This window comes from Nycticebus coucang, chromosome 9 (assembly GCF_027406575.1).
Source record: "Nycticebus coucang isolate mNycCou1 chromosome 9, mNycCou1.pri, whole genome shotgun sequence".
NCBI classification, from domain to species: domain Eukaryota; kingdom Metazoa; phylum Chordata; class Mammalia; order Primates; family Lorisidae; genus Nycticebus; species Nycticebus coucang.
Window position 1 is genome coordinate 38,964,348 of NC_069788.1, and position 15,356 is coordinate 38,979,703.

General features: G+C 47.3%; 1 long non-coding RNA gene across 2 annotated transcripts in view; it reads right to left on the reverse strand.

Annotated features, from left to right (window-relative positions):
- Nucleotides 1-12,864: 12,864 nt before the first annotated feature.
- Nucleotides 12,865-15,356, reverse strand: part of LOC128594925 (uncharacterized) — a 36,768-nt gene continuing 34,276 nt past the window's right edge. For both annotated transcript variants that reach the window (XR_008382656.1, XR_008382657.1), the window contains 2 exons: nt 13,849-13,952; nt 12,865-13,147 (listed from right to left, as the gene is read on the reverse strand). This is a non-coding gene — a long non-coding RNA (uncharacterized LOC128594925). The remainder of the gene's footprint in view (nt 13,148-13,848; nt 13,953-15,356) is intronic.

Here is a 15,356-nt window from a genome sequence, read left to right on the forward strand (position 1 = left end):
GGCAGGGAAGACAAGCTCTTCAGAGGGCTGTGGGGACCAGCAGGACACAGTGTGGATGGCAGGAAGGGCTGCCTTGGGGGCTGTCACTCTGGCCAGGCAGTAATGTAGAATGAAGTAACGAAGTGGGCTTAGAGAAGACTGGTAAACAGAAGGACCCATAGACCTGCTGAATGGGTCAGCTATTATTCAGCCTCTTCCAATCTTGGTAGGCTAAAATTGTAGGCCCAGGGGTGTCAGATCTCTCAAGTTTTCAGAAGTCATAGTTCAAATTTTTAGGTGGAAAAAAGAAACTGTTCTTGGTTTTAAAATGCTTGACTTGAATTTAAAAGAGTTGAATGTTACAGTATGGCAACCTAAATCTGGTCCTATACCTGGGGACCAGATTTAGTTCTTGAATGTGTCAGCTAGAATGAGGTTTAGTCCATAGTAACAGAAAACAAATAAGCAAAATAACAGCAGCTTAAATAAGACAGAATTTTATTTCTCTCTCACTTCTAAGAAATTCAGAGTGCTATAGTAAGTGTCACCTGGTAATCAGGCTCCATCTATCTTGCCTTTCATTCTCAACATTACCTCATGGTCCAGTATGGCAGCTGGAGCCCCATTCATTATATCTATATTCTAGCCAGTAGGTCAGGGGAAGGGCAGAAGAAAAACAGCATGCTCCCTTTCTTTTAATGACATTCTCCAGAAGTTGCACACTTTATTTCTGCTCACGTTCCACTGGCCCAAACTTCATCACAAAGTCCACACCTACTTGCAATAAAGGATAGGAAAGATGGTCTTTTTTCTAAATTTAGTATTATCATGCACCCAAGTAAGAAGCAAAGGTGCTAATACAATGAGAAAGGGGGAGAGTAGATTTTAGGTAACGCTAACAGTGTCGGCCCTGGGTTGCCCTCAGTTTGAGACCTAGCTGACCCAGTTGGCTCTTCAGGGTGAGGGCAGGCAGGGAAAGGGGCATCGAACCTGGGCCCTTAGGGATTGCCCAGCAAAAAGGGCAGTGCTATTTGAAAGGTCTACTCTCATGTAGGGAACTCAGGTAGGACTGGCGCTGCCCAAGTGATTCGACTTCCATGAAAGTGTAGCTCAAGAAATGCCTTTTGGGTTACTTATTTCTTAATGTCTTTCAAGAGCAGGAGTTTTCCTTTTCCCACGAGTGTCTCTCAGTCACTGATGGTTAATATTTAGACAAGGCCACAAGTATCCTGAGACACACATTGGCAGTGCAGAGGTGAAGCCTCAATTTGGCCCTTGCACCAGAGAAAGGTGGTTTTGTTCCCGCCATGGAAAGGAAAGGGAGGGATGAAGAAACTTCAGTTGCAGTGAGAGTGATTCAGGTAAAAAATCTGGGTCTGAGTCGTGAGATAAACAGGAGAAACAGAAGAAAGGCGACATTTCCTTTTCTTGTGATGATGAGGCTCTGATGGCTGTCTGGAACAAGGCCTCGCATTCACCCAGCAAACATGCACGGTATACTGACTGTGCCTGGTAACCAGCCTCAGCCTGGGATGCAAGTGGGGGACCCAAGAGGAGAGAGACAGGAGTCATGTCCCCAGGGGTCTCACCAAGAAAACTGGAACCCAGGATGGAAGTACATGCCCCTCAAAGCTTCCCCCAGGGATCCCCTTACTTCCCAAGCCTGGTATAGGAAGAACCACCCAGGTCCCCTGACCCTTGATTTTTCAACTGGGTCAGTCAGTGGGCAGCTTGGCAGGAAATAGAAGGGCAGCGGAGAAAGAGAAGTGAATATTTCTTTCCCCGCTCTCTCCCTGTTCCAGTCAAGCGTCTCCGGCAGTGGCTGTCCCTGGGCCCTTCTCCCTGGCTCCAGGTCTCAGCATCTCCAGTAATGTTAGTCTCTCCTTTTCCCTCTGGGTGAGTGCGTAGTAATGGTTCCCACTGCTGCCGGTCCCTGTGGCCTTCACTCTTCTTTACTGCTTCCCTTAACCCTTCCCATCCTTCTGTAGATTTTGCCATTAAGCTCTCCTCTTTTGAAACATGTAATGGCAGCAAGGAGAGAGAGGAAGCATCTAAGATTTATCTCTTCTCTGGAAATGAGCAGGAAATACCTCTTGCCTCCCCATAGCTTGCATGAAAAGACGGTATTTGATGAAAACTATTTGTCCTTGCTGAGTATCAGTCATCACCACGGAGAGTTCATCATTGTTTCTAACATCATTATCAACATCTTCACTATCAGCGTCATTATGACCATCGTCACCATCGCCATCACTGTGGAGACTGACCATTATTATCACTGCAACCATTTCTTCCATCGCCACACTGTCTGCTGTTACCACCAAAAATCACATACATAATTTTGCAAAAGACTACACAGAGAGGGTAAAGTGACCCTCTCCCATCTATGCTACATTTTGTCATAATAATGATTATGACTTATAACATTTTATGAGCATTTACCATGTGCCAGGAACTGCTCTAACCACTTTACATATATTAACTCTTAATCCTTGAGCAATCCCTGCTGTAGGGACAGTTATTACTCCCATTTTACAGACGAGGAAGCTAAGGGAGGCAGAGGAAGACTTTGAGAGAGCAGTGTAGAATAAATGACCGTGTCTGGGCCTCTGGTGAGGGTGTTAGTCTGGAAGGGAAGGTGTGTCACCTTCTACCCAGAACAGGGCCAACAGGGCTAAGGGCATGTCTCCACGAACTGGCCCATAATGACTTGACGAGCTTTGCTGTTCTGATCCACACTCAGGGCCAGACTCTGCACTGGGGCCTAGGAGCAGCCTCTCACTTGTGATGAGAATTCTGGCTCCCAAGGCTCTACCAGCTTCACATGCCCCTGTTCCCACAGGGAGAAGAGGAACCCTGTCCCCAGTCCTGGAGGACATGGAAAAATTACTGATATTTTCCCAAGTTGATGAGCTAGCTTATTCCAGTTTTCCTGGAAAGGCCAGTTTGCACATCACTTCTTCTGGGACACTTTTCTCACCCTCCAGACCATCTGGGCTCCCTTCCTGTGGTTTTCTGAAGCTTCCTGGAGTTCTTGTGCAAAATATTTAGTGCATTTTGGATCACTAGTTTATAGTATATCTTTCACTTCAAACTGTCACCCGGAACAAGAACTAGGCCTTTGATCCATGCCCACAGCCCAGCATGGTGCCTGTAACATCAACATGGAGTTGCTGAATAAATGAATGAATGATAAAAGTCTGGGCTGTTCTCTGACACTACTAGTTGCAAATCTTAGCAGTTTCCAGACCCTCATCTTTCACCTCTGAAAAATGGGAATAATATTCCTAATTTTGCTATGAAGAATTAAAAAAATAATAACTATAGAAAAGTTTCTTGCACCCAAGTGGGTGCATATCTAGGCAGGTTATCTTCTTATTACGACAGCTCTTAGAGGCACCCATGGGAATGCAGACTGCCTCCAGCTCATAACAAGGATATGGGGACTCTGAGAGAAGTGCCTTATAGAGAATTCTGATCTCTCCCCATATCCTGACGGCTTCCAACCTCGGAGGCCTGTCTAAATGTCCATAAAACCCTTCTTCCTACCTGTCGCAGCAGTGCAGAGGCCTCAGGGAACCAAGCAGGAGTAAGAAGGGAACAGAGGGAAACCATGGGGTCCTGGCATCTCCCTGAGGGATGAGTGCAGCTTCCCCACTTCCTTATCAAGCTCCCACTCTGACTCCCCCTTTCCCTGGGAACTCAGGGGGCCTTCCACTCTGAACTGGCCCTCTAGTGGAGACATTTCTTATGGGTTATGGCCCCGTAGGGCCTGGGTTCTAATCCTGGCTCAGGTATACATTTCCTGCAGAGAATTTGTCTCCAATATGCCACTGATCATCCCAATACCAGGGAGGATGCCCATGCAGCCATTGCCACAGCCATGGTATGGTGGACAAAGTGAATTCTAGAGAGGGACAGTCAGTCTGGCCTGTTTAGTCATAGTCAGGGCTGATAGGAAAGCTTTGTCGCCTGACCCCCTCTCCAAGTCCCTTTCCAGTACATAAGAACGAAAGTCCTGATAGAAAAGAATTATAGGAGTAGATATCCTAATTCTTTTTATATATATATATTTTTATTTTTTATTTCATTAAATCATAGCTGTGTACATTAATGTGATCATGGGGCACCATACGCTAGTTTCATAGACCGTTTGACACATTTTCATCACAATGGTTAACATAGCCTTCCTGGCATTTTCTTAGTTATTGTGCTAAGACATTTATATTCCACATTTACTAAGTTTCACATACTAACTAATTCTTAAAAGAAAATTAAAAATAATTAAGGAAACAATCTCTATAGTTCAATACAAGGTGTCAAAGCCAAGTTCAGTGCACTATAATTAACAAGCTCATGACATAAGGTCAACGTATCCAGATAGGAGCAGGGAATACAGGACTCTGGTAGAAAACTGAAACATTCCAGATGATAAATGACACAGAGTCTTCCACCAGACTAGAGGCTTACTGAGGTCAGGCCGTGTGTTCCTCACCTAAGGTCAACTGAGATGAGTTGCCGGTGTTGACTTCCAGACATGTGAGTGAGGTGCCTTCGAGATGATCTATCTCACTGTCACTGAGAAAAACCCTGAGCAAGAACCACCCAGCTGAGCCCAATAAATTCCCCATTCATGGGGAAAATAAACAACTGTTTTTGTTTCGAACCACTGTTTCAAGGTGGTTTGTTAGGCACTAAAAGATAACTGTAACAGTAATAAATGAAATAACTTTATACTAACTTGCCTGACACCATTCCTGGCACATAATCAGAATTCCCTAAAACATAGTGCTCTGAGTTCAGGGTCACATTCTCCAGGATCCCTGATGCATACCTGATGTTTAAAGATGCAGAAGGAGAAGATAGAACAGGGTAGAGAGTCTGGAAAAAGTATCTGGGGCGGAAAGCAAAGAAAGTCCACATTGGAACTAGCTTGACTGACAGTCTACAGGCATTGCACTAGGCCTTATGAAACATTGCATCTTTTAATTCTTGTAATCACACTCTAGGACAGGTTTCAACCCATTTTGAAGAAGAGAAAGCCGAGGCTTGGAGATGTGATTTGGTAGCTTATCCACGATCTCTGAGCTGATCCCAGCAGAAGCCAGACACTGTCCAGCATGCCTGTGCCCTCCCTCACCACACCTCCCTTCCCATTCTCCATACGATGCCTTCCTCTTGCTCTCAGCCAATCAATGAATAAGTAATTAACAAGTGCCTTATCAGCACTGCGGAACCAGGAAGCCCTTCCTGACACCTCACATCCATCTCCACTGCTGAGATTTCCTTAGTTTGTTGGAAACCAAGAATGTCAGCTTGTTTTCCTTTCTTTAATAAATCTTGAGAGCCCTAATAATTCTTGCTGAGCTCCTGTTTGCCTTGGGTTCTCTAAGCCCCACTCCTCTGATGGAAGAATGGGCCCTCCCCTGGCTTCCTCTCGGCTAGGCTGGAAGATTTCTCCCTGGGATCTGTTAAGTCAGAGCAGAAACACCTCAACAAGGGTGATACAGACCCTATGGGGGCAAAATTGGTTCTTCAGGAGGAGGGAGAGGAGTGATCTCAGCATGACAGTGGTTTGCAGACCTCTGCAAGAGATACTATATCTCTGTAGTATTAATGTGGCAAGGGAGGCTGCTAACAAAACCACTTAAAACGTCTTATTGGGGGGAGCAATGATAAAGAAAAGAGACTGCAAATACTGATCGAGATTCCTCACCCCACAGGTTCTGGAGGCCTGTTGGCCTCTACTTGGGGTGAGGGTGAAGGGTGACAGAAGGGTGAGGGGGCCTCCTGGAATGGGAGGTGAAGCTCTTATTGGCTCTGATTTTCTGGCCCTGCCATGGTCTGTGGGGGAGGGACAGGGTGACCACCAGGTGCCAGTTCAGACGCAGGGCTCAAGTGGTTTCCTTTTCCAGGACTTCAGTCCCCAGCACTTGCTTCTTGTGCCAGAGTGCATAAGGAAGGGTTTTCTTTAGAAAATCAATTCTGATCGATTATTTATTCTGCTGGAAATAAATAGACCTGCTTGTCAGGGTCAGAAATGAACCAAAACTCTAAGCTGCAGCTGAGAGTTCAGACATCTGCATTTTAGACCCTAATTATCCCCTTTCACATCCCATACCCCATAGCCAGCACCATGGCCAGCACCGCCGCCATCATGGGTTGGGGTGACAGGTCCTCCCTAGGCCAGAGAGACCCCCACAGCCCGAACATCAGTTCTGACCTTCATTCCAACAGGAGGAGATGGCAGCAGGGAGCCTGTTCCGGCCTCTGCAACTGGAGTTAGTGCCTCAATGGGGCAGAAAGAGACTCAGGTTCAAGTGTTTGTCAGAAGCTCCTAAATCCCTGAGTGTCCCAGGCTTTGATTCAGGAGTCTTGAGGGAAGGGTTGCCCGTGTCTCAGTGTGGGGTAGAGCGTGTGCTGTGAGCCACTTTCTGTGGCGTGGGGAAAGGGAGTGTTTGTGAGTCAGTATCCGTGCGACGTGTGTCGTGTCTGTTTGCTCACACTTGTCTCTGTGTGTGACTACACGTGTTTGTCTTCTCTTGTCTGTGTCTGAGAGAGCGTGTGTAGACAGGAGCCTGTGTCAAATAACAGGCGGGGCAATTTGCATGCAAGGCACAGGCTGCCCTTATTACCTTAGGAGACAGGGTTGGCTTTTCTGAGAGCAATTAACTCATTTTTGAAGAGGTGTAAAATGCCTCCAATCTTTTAATTTCTCTAAATGTTGAGGGTGATGAGAAGCCCAGGTCCTGGGTTACAAGCTGGCTATCTACAAGGGTCCAGGGCTGGCTCCCAGCCTGAGAGTCGGACTGCAGTCAAATTGGAAGCAGATGTGACTTGAATGGAGGTGCTAACAAACCCAGAGGCAGAGGCAACGGAGGGGGAAGAGTGGCCAGGGAGAAAGGGCTGGTGTTGGGTCCCAGCTCTGCCCTGAGCCCTCTGAGCCTTCACATCTCATCCCTAGAGTGGCTGCATCACAGCCCAGCTGCACAGTATCTGGAGAGCATAGGAGAGAGCTCACATTCGGTGCTCAGGATGGGGCTGCCATGGAGGCCCTGGGGGAGGATGTGCTGGAGAAAGAAATGCGCGCACTCCAGGACTCAGAAGCAGGCTTTGCCATTCAGAGGCACCCATTCTTCTTGAATGCCAAGTATGACAGATTCCCTGACCTCCTGTGCCAGAGGCCCTGTGTGGGCGGTGCACCTGGCACCCCAGCCCCCACCATGCTGACTACCATTGAGCATAGTGGGTGCACATGTTGCACATAAGAAGTCCTCACGGCAGTTCCAGGGAACAATCGGAGCTTTCCTTTCCTCTTCTGTGAAGCAGGGAGAGCCACCTGCCCTTTTATATGGTACGCCGAAAGCTCTTCAGGCAATGGCTGGCCCAGAGTAGGCTCCGAGTCATTGTTACCATTCCCATTTTACAGAAGATGAAGTGGAGGCCCAAGGAGAGCAAGCAGCTTCCCGATGGCACACGGTCAGGGTTTGATCCTGGACATCTGGCTTCAGAGCCCCTGTCCTTCCTCCAGAAGGACCTGCTTTTGTCTGGACCTGGGCCGGAGACCAGAATCCCACTCTTTCACTGTCCCTGTGGTGCTGGCTGGCGGCCCCTGATTATTTGCCTGCCCACCCGCTGGGATTCCTGAGGGCTGCCCATGCAGCCTGGTCCCCGTCACTGCTCCTTTCCTGTCTATTGGCCTTGTCGTTCCCCTAGCACAGAACTGAGGCCTGCTCGCTGCCTGTCATGTTCTATCACAGGGAAAAGTCAGAAACAGATGAAATGAGTATTTCTACTTTTGTTGTCCCCAAAGCTTCTGTGGCCTAGGAAGGCACACATTGCAGCCTAAAGTGAAGCGCAGCAAAGTTCATGGAGAATTGCTACTGAGAAGGGCTCTCTGAGGACAGTCAGTGGCCACTGGAAATTTAGCTGCTTTGTATCATTCATTAGTGTGAGCTTTTCTAGGTCTCATCAGCTGAATTTTTTTGTTGTTGTTGCTTTTATCTGTTAATTCTTTGGGTTCAATTTTGCTTGTTCTTCAAACCTGCTGAGGACAAATTTTGTCACTGTGGGGAAGATGACCAAATGCCTCCTTTGAGTTTTCTTTTGGCTTTGCCCTGTTGTCTTAGCTCCTTTCCCAGAAATGCAGACAACAAGGACCCTTTGTTTCAGGTCTCAGACCCTTTGGCTTCTTCATGACTTGGAGAATGAGTCATGACATGCAATGACTCTGTCATTGCATTTGCACTAAAGGGCTGGGGTGTGGACCACATGCTTGCCACCTAGCCACGACCTTTTGGCTCTTGTGCTCTCCCCGACTGGGGAAACGAGGCTGTATACGGAGCACGTACGTGAGTGCATGTGTACACATCTGTGCCCAGTGTATATTCAGCCAATGGATATTTATTGAACACACATGCAGGCCAGGCACTATTCTAGGTGCTTGGATGTATTGGTCAAAAACAAACAAACAAACGACATTGCTGCCACAGATCTTACACACACACACACACACACACACACACACCACCTCCCCACACTCATCAGTCTCTCTGTGGCTTCCTTGAGAGGGAAGAGCAGCAGTGGTCAAAGTTGCTGTAGAACTTGACCATAGTCTGACCTTGCTGGTTAGGTCTGCCATGGGCAAAACATTCCCTGCCGTGCAGATGTAGGAGGTTCTCAACCAGGGGCCTCTGCGGCACCCTTGCTCCACTCCTTCCCGACTCCTCCCGTAGAAGTGATTGAGCGCATCCCCTACCTGGCCATCCCCCTTTAGCTATGCGCCTGGCATCTCTTCCAGGTGTGTACAGGAGATGTGGGTGTGAATGGTAATTGCTCATTTGTCTGCGGTAACAAAAATTGGGCAAAACCAAAGTGTCCATCCACATAGCAGAGAAAAACGACTGAACCAGAGCTACGGGGGTCACCATGGGGTGTCCCAGACACACAACATAGGAAATCAAGACAAAGAAAAGCAAGTTGCAGTGAATATATGATTTGTATAATGCTTAAAAACATACCAGCCGAGCTCTACATTGTTTGTGAATACCTGTATCCTAGCAAAGGCATGAGAGCCTGTACAGGAATGGATGACAGATTCCGCATTCGGAGTGTGGTGACCCTGAGCAGAGTTTGTAAGGACTTCAGTTGAAACTATAATGTTTCATTTTGCAAAATTGTTCTTCAGTATCTCCTGCTCATTATATCATTAGCTATTTTATTGTAAAAAATGTAGCATTGAAAGAGAAACTAAGGTGTGTTTATTCATAGATCAGAGTTACAATTGTAATGGAGCCTTTATTTCTCAAGTTGCAAGGCTTTTTTTTGGTTTTGTTTTGTTTTGTTGTTCTTGTTCTTTCCCCCCACCAGATAAGAATCCTCCACTTAGAGGGAAAGATTGGATTTCTTTAGTAAGATGGCAATGCCTTTCTGTGGGTGGCTGGCTCCTGTTACTCAAATACGGTTTGCAGTTTGCTTCCTGTGGCTAACCCTGTGCTGAGGGCCATAACAGCCCTCTCTCCTTACCTGTCGCAGCCTGTGGGATGCTGGTATGTGGGGCGGGGACATGTGGCTTTGTCTGCAGCTGGTAGGCTGGTAAAGGAAGGTGGGTTCTACCATCCTTGAAACTGAAATTGAACCTACCGAGGTTCTCTCTGAGAGCCTTGCTCACCACACAGGGTGCTGCAGCCTGTAACCTGACCCGGGCCCCACTCTGCCACCACTAGTCAAAGCAACCTTCTCCTGTGAACCTCCCTTATCAAACTTCATGGTCCCACACAGTCAGTGTCCTGCTCCCTATTAGGTAACCTGGTGGACTGGTGCTTGTGATGACACCTTCCCCAAATCCACTGCCATCTTGGGCTGCCTTGAAGGAAGCGAAGTGCCTTGAGGTTGTGGGTGTCATCTCCTCTTTCCCCCCAGGGTGACTGCAGTGAGGTCGAGGCTCACGTTTACCCCATCAGCTGGGATGTCCAGGCAGGATGGGCACCTGCAGGGAGTTGGGGAGAGCTGTGTCAGTAGGGGCCCTGGTGGGAACAGAGGCAGTTCCGCTCTTCTCAGGCCCCATTGCTCTTCCCTGCCATCTCATCCCCCTGCCAACAGCAGTCATTTGTCTTCAGCGACCGCTCACATTTGTGTTATCAGGGAGAATCAAATCTGGTAAAATGGCAGGAAAAGTGCTTGCATGGGGCTTTTCAGCAAAACTCAATTAAAGTGGGGAATTGGACTTGAAAATGAACCACTGCACTCCCTGCTCTACTCAGAACATTCCCTCCCCTTCCACATGTACTTGATATTTTCATGGAGTAACCCAAGCCTGGGTTGGGTCAGTAAGAGAAGCCCAGCTACCAGCCACTTAGCACTTGCCTCTCCTCCAATTCCTGCATACTCCTGTGATGGAGAATTACGAGTTCCACCCTCCAGATGGGGAAACTGAGGGATATACTTGTTAAATACAGTTCTCAATGGCAGGGGAATGAGGGAGCGGGAAAGGGGAGGAGGAGGGGGCTGGAGGTTCACGTTGTATGGCACACCCCTTGGGGGTGGGACACAATTATAAGGGGACTTTACCTAACAATGCAATTAGTGTAACGTAATTCTTGTATCCTCAATGAATTCCAAACAATAAAACACCCAAAATTAAAAAAAATAATAATAAATAAATAAATTCCCAAGACTCCATATGGCAGGGCTGAAATAAAAATCCTCGTACTGTAGCTCTTGAACACGGCCTATTTAACACTCCATTCTGGCCTGAGGAATTCCCACCCAGATCCACTAGGGTCCCACCTAAGCTAAGCTTCCTCCTGCCCTTCAGAGCAAGGGAGGCACAGGCTCAGCCCCCCTGGGGAGTTCTGCCTTCAAAAGGCTGGAAGTCTCTCCTTGGTGACAGTACCATCAGAGCCATGACTGCTGAGCCTGGATGCCTCTGTGGACACAGCCACCCACCTCCTGTGGAGCTGCCACCAAGGAATCTGAAGGTTCTGTTGGAGATCACCTTGCTTATTTCAGGTCAGAATGGAGCCAGACTACCAGCGGTAGCTGTCACTTCCCTAAACCCTATACCTAGATCCTTTCATTCTCACAATTCCAGGAGATGTTACTGTCCTCATTTTACTCTGGAGAACATTGAAGCTCAGAGAGGGGAAGCAACATGTCCAAGGTCACACAGCAAGTGGGGTTAGGGATTCAAACCTGGCCTTGGACCCTCTGGATAATGTTGCCTCTCTGTTCCCATTATCAGGCTTTGCGGGGCTGCTCCCTGCCCAGGGAGCTGACTTGTATTTATGCAGGTTTTCTTGTCGCTTACCCCTCACCCCAGATATAAAGTTTTTTCCCTTCTTATGTACCCAACATCTCACAGGGCCCCACAGAAAAGGTTTCTTAAAGTTCCATCTGTTGTTATCTCCACTTGGAACTAAAGGAAAGAAAGCAAGCCTCAACCTGTGTCTGGGGGAGTTTCTATAAGATATTATGGGAATTTTGTCTCCCTGGCAAAAGAGAAGTCACTTGATTGTCATTATCTAGAGTTATATAGTGAATATATTTTGATTTAAAATGTGCCATGAGTCAGAGTTAATTGTGTTTTGGTCATGGAGACCCGACCCAAAGAATGCTTTCATTTCTTAGATATTACCAAGGCCGTTTTTCTGAGCGTGGGAATGTGCTTGCTTCAGTACTAATTGGATCCCCTGTTTTATACCTCATCTTAGGAGAAAATAAACCAGCAAGAGTTGTTTTGGGTATGCTTTCTTAGGCAGCAAGGAAGCAAGCATCTGAACAAAAGTGGTTTCAGTTGTGGGGTTTATTCAGGTCACACAACCAGAGCTGCAGAGGAGGCACTCCCAGGTCAGGCTGGCTCCGGAGGCCATCACAGTCCAGGCTTTTCCTTCTGTCCACTCTGCCGGGTACCCCACCATCCTTGATGGTCGTGAGATGGCTGCCAGCTCCAAGCAGCAAGGTGGAAAGGGTGTCCCTCCTTGGGAGTAAGGTTCCTGGCAGCCCCCAGTAGGTGACAGAAAGCCTACTGGGGACTGCTAGTAGATGTGTCCCAGGGTTACACGCCCTAGAACAATTACTAGCAATAGGGAATGTAATCTTCACAGCCAAGTTAGACCAAGCAGGCTTTATCCCCTGTGGCTTGGTGCAGTCCCGCCCACCTGAACTCAGTGTCCTATAGAAAGAAGCCAATGGCTGCTGGATGGCCACAAACATCAGGGTGTACCTTGAGAAGGGCACCCTGCTGTCTGCAGCTATCTAGCTCTTTTTCTGCCTCTTAAATAGCCAGCAAAAGAGCTGTTTCAATGGCAGGGCCTGTGGCTCAAAGGAGTAGGGTGCCAGCCCCATATGCCGGAGGTAGCAGGTTCAAGCCCAGGCCCAGCCGAAAACTGCAAAAAAAAAAAAAAAGCTGTTTTAAAATGATAGATGGGGGCCAGGGTGGGGCTGGCAGAACAGAGAGTGGCGGAGAAGCCAAGAGGGTCAGGGCATAGCAGGGTCTGACATCTTTGACGTATTTACAGCTACATTGTTCACTTAATGCTCTGAGATCCAACCCTACTCCTGAGTCTGCCTAAGACAGGAGACATGAAGACCTTTGGTAAGAAGCCAGATTCCAGGAGAAGTGTCATGTCTGTGCTATTGTGCAGTGGTTGTGAGTATCCACTGGCTATGAAACCATGTGGACTGGATTTGACTGGGCTGCGTGATCTCCTGGGAAGATTACGCAACTGATCTGTGCCTTGGATGCCTTGTTTAAAAAATGGGAACAATATCTTTCTCATGGTATTTTGGTGAAGATTAAGTGAGCTGATCCATGTAACATGCTTAAAACACAGGCACCTACTAAGTGTTATACAAAAGGTTGAGGTCATTACAATTATTGTTCATTGTTGTCTGCTAAAGTCACATCCAGGTCACTGACAGGAAGGCCCAACATTAGAGGATCCTGTCTGGAGACTGTTGTGTTTCAGGGCTGTGTCAGTCAGCGAGGATGAGCTGGTCATGCTGCAGAAATAAACAGTCCCAATATCTCAGTAGTTTTGTGCAAATGGGGTTTTATTTCTTGCTCATGTGACATGTTCCACACAAACTGGAAGTGGGTCTTCTTGTTCAGTCATTCAGGGACCAGGCTGAGAGAGGAATCACATGGACACAAGCTCTAAAATTCCTACTGCAAAAAAAGAAGGAAGGAAAAAGAAAGAGGAAAATTGAAGTCAGGCACTGGCAATGCGGTGTGTCTACATTTCTGCAATCCCTTGCAATTCACTCATGAACACGCTGCAAGCAAGTCACATGCCACGCCTAACTTTAAGGCCCAGGAATATGCCTCCTTCCATGTGCCGAGGAGGAGAAAGCACCAGCATCTTTGTGAACAGCATTAATGACAGCGCCTTAAAGGCCTCAGGGGACTCATTCGTTTGACAGAATGAGAGCGTGTGTGTCCTCCTGGAGATGAGGCTGTCCCAGCCACAGTCTCTGGGAGGCCCTGGGTTTATCATCTGCAGACCCAGGAGGATGGTAGCCTGATTTGGGATTGCCATTCCTCATTGCAGAGTTGGGGCAATGGGTGTCACATTTTACAGAACCTCTCAGCAAGTATTTGAGAAAAGATGACTCACAGTGAGTCATCTTTTCTCAGAATGCTGAGCCCTCCTCTTGCGTGAAGGCTTCCTGGATTGCCTCCTGAGGTGGGCCTCACACCGCTCTGACTAATCTGGACATGGGTCCATCGGCTTTTTTCTCTTTCTTCCTCGTCCCTTAGATGCTGCCCCTCACTTGGTTGTACCTGAGAATAACTCGCCTTTGGACAATCATTTGCACTGTTAGTAACTGTGTCTGCACCTCACTTGGTTGTACCTGAGAATAACTCACCTTTGGACAATCATTTGCACTGTTAGTAATTGTGTCTGCATACATTCACGTTTAATCTCCACGACAACGTGAGGTAGGAATAAGTTTATACAAGAAACCAAAGCCTGAAGAAAGAAAGTACCTGGGTTAAAGTCTGTACCTGGAATCAGGTGGAAATCAAACTCAAGTCCTCTGCATTCAAAAATAGCTATGAAAATAATAAGAGCTGTTTTTAATATGCCAGACATTGGTCTATTATCTTATCTACCCTCATAAAAAACCCTAGGAGGCATGTTATATCATTAGCACCGCTGGACAGCTAAGGAAAGTGAGGCACAGTCAGATTAAAGGAGCTGCCAGAGTGATACGACATGTTGGTTCTAAAGCCCGTATTGAAACTCAGACGTCTGGTGCCAGAGACCGCGTGCGTGTTTAAGTGCCGTGCTACACTCCGAGTCTTCTGTGCCCACCATTCCACATGCAGAGGATTCTCGCTTCTCTGTTCTCAACAACTTCATTTCTGACATCAGGAGCAAAGGTGCCTCCTTAGCCCTTGGCTGTTGTGTGTTGTTAGTTACTCACTGGTCAGCTCACATTCCAGGCCTGTCAGGACTTATCTCCTGACCCCTAGTCTACTCCCATTCTAATCTTTGATGCATTCAATGATATATTCTCCTACAAAAAACGTGGCCGGAATGCCATTGGTCTCACCCAGATGTCAGTATAGAATGCTACTGAGAAACCTATTCCTAAAATCCCAGCCTTTCTTGTGTCTCAGACTGGAAGGGGTCAGAGGCCCTAGTTAATCCTGTCCATTGTCATCATTGCCAGAAACACTCAGGAAGCTCTCAACCATGTTGGCTTGGCCTGGTGGGATCCCCAGAGCTTGCTCTTGTTTTTTTTTTTATTGTTGGGGATTCATTGAGGGTACAATAAGCCAGGTTACACTGATTGCAATTGTTAGGTAAAGTCCCTCTTGCAATCATGTCTTGCCCCCATAAAGTGTGACACACACCAAGGCCCCACCCCCCTCCCTCCTTCCCTCTTTCTGTCCCCCCCCACAACCATAATTGTCATTAATTGTCCTCATATCAAAATTGAGTACATAGGATTCATGCTTCTCCATTCTTGTGATGCTTTACTAAGAATAATGTCTTCCACATCCATCCAGGTTAATACGAAGGATGTAAAGTCTCCATTGTTTTTAATGGCTGAATGGTATTCCATGGTATACATATACCACAGCTTGTTAATCCATTCCTGGGTTGGTGGGCATTTAGGCTGTTTCCACATTTTGGTGATTGTAAATTGAGCTGCAATAAACAGTCTAGTACAAGTGTCCTTATGATAAAAGGATTTTTTTCCTTCTGGGTAGATGCCCAGTAATGGGATTGCAGGATCAAATGGGAGGTCTAGCTTGAGTGTTTGAGGTTTCTCTATACTTCCTTCCAGAAAGGTTGTACTAGTTTGCAGTCCCACCAGCAGTGTAAAAGTGTTCCCTTCTCTCCACATCCACGCCAGCATCTGCA